The sequence below is a fragment of the Macadamia integrifolia genome, chromosome 9 (genome assembly GCF_013358625.1).
Source record: "Macadamia integrifolia cultivar HAES 741 chromosome 9, SCU_Mint_v3, whole genome shotgun sequence".
NCBI classification, from domain to species: Eukaryota; Viridiplantae; Streptophyta; class Magnoliopsida; order Proteales; family Proteaceae; genus Macadamia; species Macadamia integrifolia.
The window spans coordinates 15,400,710-15,408,065 of record NC_056565.1 but is presented as its reverse complement, the minus strand read 5'-3'; positions in this window follow the sequence as shown (position 1 = coordinate 15,408,065).

Below are 7,356 nucleotides of genomic sequence, written 5' to 3'. Positions count from 1 at the left end.
GATAGCCTGAAGGGGAAAGCTTATAGCTATGGAGTATGCAGTACATAAATGCCAGAGAATGCATTTAAATACAGGAGGTAATTCTTGTAGGTCATGGATGGAAGTAAAGGTTAAGATTGTAAGGTAGGGAAAATCTGGGTGAAAGGTGGAACTAGCAAGAAAGAGACCTTCTTGTCGAAGAGCAATTTCTAAAAGCTGGATAGCTGTATGCTTACTGTATGTAAGGATGGCTTTGTAGGTTAAGGTATAAAGGATTTCTGGTGGAAGGTGAGGAGGTAAAGCACAGCAAAGGTTATGGCTGGGTTGAGGCTGAGGGGAAGAAGAGAAGGAAGATGAGGCTCCTGGTGTCAAAGGATAGAGGATTGGAATGACAGAAAATGTAGAGGTAGGACGGGACAGGAAGTCTGCCAAAACATTTTCTGTTCCTTTGATGTGTTTGATATCAAAGGACCATTTTGAGAACCATTGAGCCCAGCGTAACAGTTGATTATTGGGAAGTGTCCGTTGTCTGAATTCAAGCATTCGAGGGAAACTTGACATGTCCAGTTCAATAAGGAACCTGTGTCCAATGAGATGAAACTGGAATTTTTCAATTCCTCGTCTGACTGCAAGAATTTCTTTAAACGTGGAATGATAATGGGCTTCAGATGGTTTGAAGGAGCCACTCTTATAACCACAAACAGTTCTTGTAGAATCAGAGGGTTCTTCAAGGAGAACTGCACCCCAATGAGTATCACTAGCATCAGTTTGAAGGATACGTCGTCCATCAGAAGGAATCTGTAAACATGGGAGTCTTGTAGATAGTTGTTTTAGGGCTTGAATGGCTGCTGAGTGTTCAGAAGACCAGGGAGGAGCTTTCTTTCTCAAGAGTTGATGGAGCACAGATGTGTGTCTGATTTATTGAGGAAGAAACTCGATCATATAGTTTACTATTCCAAGGAATTGCTGAACTTGAGTTTTTGTCAGGGGACCATCAGGAAATTGCTGAAGTGAGGTAGCAATATGAGATTGAAGTTCATACTTTCCGTTGGTAATAGTAACTCCAAGAAAATCAATAGTTGAAACACCAATCTGCATTTTCTTTGGAGAAAGCATGATGCCATAGTCTTGGACTAGTTGATGGAAATGTTGGAGAAGACATAGATGATCATCCTGTGTAGATGAAAATAGAAGAATATCATCAATATAAATCAGGGCATGATCTTGAATTGGAGCAAAGATCTGCATCATGGCACGCTGAAATATTGATGGAGCCGTCTTCAATCCAAATGGCATGACTGTCCACTGTAAATGATAACCAGGAACACAAAAGGCTGTTTTAGGCCGATCTTCAGGAACAATTCCAAGTTGCCAAAAACCTGCTTTTAGATCAAACTTGGAGAAGATATTTGCAGAGGCCAACTGTAGGAGAAGTGCTGGATGAGTTGGTAAAGGGAACTTATCATCAGCCAAGAAGAAATTCAGAGGCCGATAATTGATCACCATTCTCATCTTGCCACGGATTTGTTCTGTTCGTTTATTCACATAAAAGGCTTGACATGCCCAGGGAGACACAGTTGGTTCTAACAGTCCTTGTGTTTGGAGCTGTTGAAGTTCTTGTACTGCAAGAGTCAAATGTTCTGGGGGCATTCCAGGATGACTAGCTTTTGTTGGATTGACATCTTCATTCTTCTTAAAAGGTAAGGAGATGAAGAACTTGGGACTTTGCCAGAGGGGATGAGTACATTTGGTCAAGAACTCAGTATGAGATTCTGCATAGGAAGTTTGCAGAAGTTTGCCTTTAAAATCCTCAAATAGCGTAGGACCTGTACCTACAAGAAATATGTTAGAAAAGGGGGACCAAGGGAGAAGTTGTTGTTTATATACAAGACCTTGGGGTGTCCATTTAAGAGGAAGATGACTTAAGACATCAAAACCTATGATAAGGTCTTTTCCAGGACAGTGGGAACCTAAAATGACATGAGTGAAGGAAAGGGTTGGAAGGAGTTGGATTTTAATGGGTCGTCTGGTTACGAGGGTGATATAGAAGGTTTCACCATTAGCGGCTAAAAAGGAAAGAGGAGGTTCTTGGGGCTTCCAGAAAGAGTTTGGGAGGACTTTTGGAGACAAGATGGTAGTGGCAGCACCAGTATCAAGGAAGGTTATTAGACGAACTGGTCTAGCATAGGGTTCTGGGATAAGGGTTACTGCGGCATGAGGTAAGGTGATAGACTGACAGGGAAGAGGGGGTTGACTTGGGGGAAGAAAGGGAATAACCTGGTAGAGGGGATCAGATTCCTCGGACTCGGAGACAGAAGACTCTGGGTCTGAGTCTGTGAGGTACTTTGGATCAACTGTATCAGGGTAGTCAATAGAAAATAAGGAAAGATCAGTGGGTTCTTCATCCAGAGAATACAGAGATTCTAGGTCAGGATCTTGTAGATCATCATGATAGAGAGAGGCAAGCATATGAAGCACCTTATCCTTCTTGCGATTATTAGGACAATTCTTAGCAAAATGTCCATCTTTTCCACAAATAAAGCAAGAAGTATTCTTGTTTTTCCCACGAAACTGTTTTTTCCGAAGGAACTTCCAAGGGGGTTTAAACCATTTAAACCGAGAAGGCTTAAAAGGAAACCTTTTCTTGTGCTTCCGAGAGGAGTGAAAGAAGCGTTTATGATGAAAGGGCTTCTTTGTAGGACAATCACAAGAGTGATCGGAACCTTTAGATTTGATCTTCATCCAGGAAGTATCACAAGCAGAAGAAACCTTGTCAGACTTTGATTGTAGATCCTACCAGATTTTCTTGACATTGCAGAGTTTGTCAAGGGCCGAGAGTGCAAAACTATACAAAGAACCAATGCTGCAGGAGGCCAAGGTGATATTCTGGTTGCGAAGAAACTGGAGAGTATCAGCACCAAGGGGATCTAGAAGAGAGTTCAAAAAGATCTGCTTGAGGTTCTCATCATCAAGGCCACCAATTTTATGGAATCGGTCTGTCATGCGAGAGAAGTGTTTGTCAAGATAAGGATGAGCAAGAGAGCAACACTTCAGTTGTAAAAACTCTTCACAAGCTTTTGTAATATCATTGGAGACAGGGCCAAGAAACTCTTGATAGAGAACTGTAATGAACTGTCCTTCAGGAAGTTGAACAAGTTGCAATTGTCTGTATCCACCAAGGGCTAAATACCATTCCCTGAGTTTTCCTTGAAGGCGAGCAACAAACTTAGTCAGAACACTGACGGAAGTAGCACCTTCTTGTAGAAGTTCAGCATTAATCCAGGCATGAAAATCAGCAAACTTAGATGCCCATTTGGAGACAGGGACATTGTCGAGGGTAAAGAACTGCTTAGGATCTTGGTTTGAAAAAGGAGCATAGGTTGGCTGAGGAGGAGGTTGAGGTTCAGGATTATGGACCATAGGGTCATCCTGATCACCATCCATCTCTTCAACATTTGGAGGTGCAGGATAAGGGACAGGAGGTGGTTCGGGACCTGTATTCATGAAAGCGGGAATAGGTTTTGGGTCATGAAGGGCTAGGGTGGTAAGAAGATCTGTTAGGACGTCATCTCCAGAGGGAGTTATGGCGCTTATAGGAGGATATTTGGTCTTAGTTCGAGGAGAGGAAGGTGAAGGTGATGATGGATATGTGGAAATAGGTGGTGCAGGTGCGGGATAAGTAACAGTCATGGGGTATGGTTGGAATTTTGGAGGGGAGGATTTATCCAAAGGTATAGGTTTTGGTTGTTGTGGTCTGGGTTGTTGCCTGGGTGTCAGATTGCGCTGCTGTCACTGTAAAGCCTTCAATTCTTCAAGGGGAAAAGATCTGGAAGAAGCAACTACCGGAGGAGCCGGTATAGTATATGCGGCAAACGGATCTTGAGAAGACATAGTAGGAACTGTCAATGGTAAAGGCTGTTGTCGACTGGATGTTGCTGCTTGAGGAGGAGCTTGTTGTAGACTATGCAATTGGGCCTCAAGAAATCGAAGATGTTTCTCTTTTTGGCCAATAAGAGCAAAGTCCTGAGCTGTATCAGCAGTCGAGGACGTAATACCAGCGAGTTCAGCATGAACTTGATCCATTTCAGCTTTAAGAGAGTGTATGAGCTAAGTATGCTGGGTAGAGGCAAGAATATGTTCAAGGTACTGGTTTTGAACGATAGCATTCTCATTCTGCCAATTTAAAGCTGCTTCAGCTGGGGATATTTCTTTAGACTGTCCAGAGGGAAGGACAGGAGGTTTCACCTTCCATACATGATGTACACCATGAGAATCAGGACCATAGTCTGTAGGACCAGGGAAATTCTGCCTGGAAACCCCAAACTCTTTCTGGAAACCCCAAGAACCTCCTCTTCCCTTTTTAGCCGCTAATGATGAAACCTTCTATATCACCCTCGTAACCAAACGACCCATTAAAATCCAACTCCTTCCAACCCTTTCCTTCACCCATGTCATGTTAGGTTCCCACTGTCCTGGAAAAGACCTTATCATAGGTTTTGATGTCTTAAGTCATCTTCCTCTTAAATGGACACCCCAAGGTCTTGTATATAAACAACAACTTCTCCCTTGGTCCCCCTTTTCTAACATATTTCTTGCAGGTACAGGTCCTACGCTATTTGAGGATTTTAAAGGCAAACTTCTGCAAACTTCCTGTGCAGAGTCTCATACTGAGTTCTTGACCAAATGTACTCATCCCCTCTGGAAAAATCCCAAGTTCTTCATCTCCTTACCTTTTAAGAAGAATGAAGATGTCAATCCAACAAAAGCTAGTCATCCTGGAATGCCCCCAGAACATTTGACTCTTGCAGTACAAGAACTTCAACAGCTCCAAACACAAGGACTGTTAGAACCAACTGTGTCTCCCTGGGCATGTCAAGCCTTTTATGTGAATAAACGAACAGAACAAATCCGTGGCAAGATGAGAATGGTGATCAATTATCGGCCTCTGAATTTCTTCTTGGCTAATGATAAGTTCCCTTTACCAACTCGTCCAGCACTTCTCCTACAGTTGGCCTCTGCAAATATCTTCTCCAAGTTTGATCTAAAAGCTGGTTTTTGGCAACTTGGAATTGTTCCTGAAGATCGGCCTAAAACAGCCTTTTGTGTTCCTGGTTATCATTTACAGTGGACAGTCATGCCATTTGGATTGAAGACGGCTCCATCAATATTTCAGCGTGCCATGATGCAGATCTTTGCTCCAATTTAAGATCATGCCCTGATTTATATTGATGATATTCTTCTATTTTCATCTACACAGGATGATCATCTATGTCTTCTCCAACATTTCCATCAACTAGTCCAAGACTATGGCATCATGCTTTCTCCAAAGAAAATGCAGATTGGTGTTTCAACTATTGATTTTCTTGGAGTTACTATTACCAACGGAAAGTATGAACTTCAACCTCATATTGCTACCTCACTTCAGCAATTTCCTGATGGTCCCCTGACAAAAACTCAAGTTCAGCAATTCCTTGGAATAGTAAACTATATGACCGAGTTTCTTCCTCAACAAATCAGACACACATCTGTGCTCCATCAACTCTTGAGAAAGAAAGCTCCTCCCTGGTCTTCTGAACACTCAGCAGCCATTCAAGCCCTAAAACAACTATCTACAAGACTCCCATGTTTACAGATTCCTTCTGATGGACGACGTATCCTTCAAACTGATGCTAGTGATACTCATTGGGGTGCAGTTCTCCTTGAAGAAGCCTCTGATTCTACAAGAACTGTTTGTGGTTATAAGAGTGGCTCCTTCAAACCATCTGAAGCCCATTATCATTCCACGTTTAAAGAAATTCTTGCAGTCAGACGAGGAATTGAAAAATTCCAGTTTCATCTCATTGGACACAGGTTCCTTATTGAACTGGACATGTCAAGTTTCCCTGGAATGCTTGAATTCAGACAACGGACACTTCCCAATGATCAACTGTTACGCTGGGCTCAATGGTTCTCAAAATGGTCCTTTGATATCAAACACATCAAAGGAACAGAAAATGTTTTGGCAGACTTCCTGTCCCGTCCTACCTCTACCTTTTCTGTCATTCCAATCCTCTATCCTTTGACACCAGGAGCCTCATCTTCCTCCTCTTCTTCCCCTCAGCCTCAACCCAGCCATAACCTTTGTTGTGCTTTACCTCCTCACCTTCCACCAGAAATCCTTCATACCTTAACCTACAAAGCCATCCTTACATACAGTAAGCATACAGCTATCCAGCTTTTAGAAATTGCTCTTCGACAAGAAGGTCTCTTTCTTGCTGGTTCCACCTTTCACCCAGATTTTCCCTACCTTACAATCTTAACCTTTAATTCCATCCATGACCTACAAGAATTACCTCTTGTATTTAAATGCATTCTCTGGCATTTATGTACTGCATACTCCATAGCTATAAGCTTTCCCCTTCAGGCTATCCAATCACTGTGTTTTCAATGGTGTAGCCCAATACAACCCCACCGTCGTAACCTACCAATTTTCTAATTTCTACAGCTTTTTGCTCCTATGGAAACTTGGTTCGACCTTTTCCCTTCTCTCCTCCCACAACCAGATTCCCCTGATACACCAATGCACTACAGCACTATCCTCTTCCATAGACCTCTGGCTATTCTCCAAATAACTGATCCTCCATATACCCTACACCCCTGCCATTACATTGAATACACAACAGACTATCATGTGTATGGAACAAAGCCATATGCCCTCTTCATCACTCGACGACAGCATCGATCAGAGTGGCAACAGTTTCTTCTGTCCATGTGCAGCGTAAATGACATCCAGCCCCATCAAGTCCCAGCTCCTCTTCTTCACACTGTTGATTCCGCCTGGGAACTACATCAGAACGATTGACTGCTTTGCCCTCGCATCATTCCTCTAATGGATGCCTATGATGATTGGCTTATCGATAAAGCTGCGTTCTACCCATACAGCAGTTCATCTGATCCAGATACAGATTGAAGTATAAATTATGTGTGTGTATGTATACTGTCGTATACTGTCATGTAAATTATGTGTGTGTATGTATACTGTCGTATACTGTCATGTATTGTGTATACTATCGTATGTCATGTATTGTGTATACTATCGTATGTGTATGTTTATACTGTCGTATGTATGTATGCCGACACTCTCGACATACGGTCCCACAAGCATGTGAAGTCCATGTGAAGGACACATGGCTTGGGCCCCACATGTCCCTTGTATCCCCTGGCTATTTAAAGTCCCCTTATGAATGGATTTGGGCAGTTTAGGGTTTAGGGTTTACAGTGGCCTCTGCAAATATCTTCTCCAACACCGCGATCATATAAGTCCCTGGGCGCCTTTTCCTTGTAACCATGGTTTTGGGGAGAGAACCCGGGCTAAACCCAGGGCTTGTCACTGTTTGA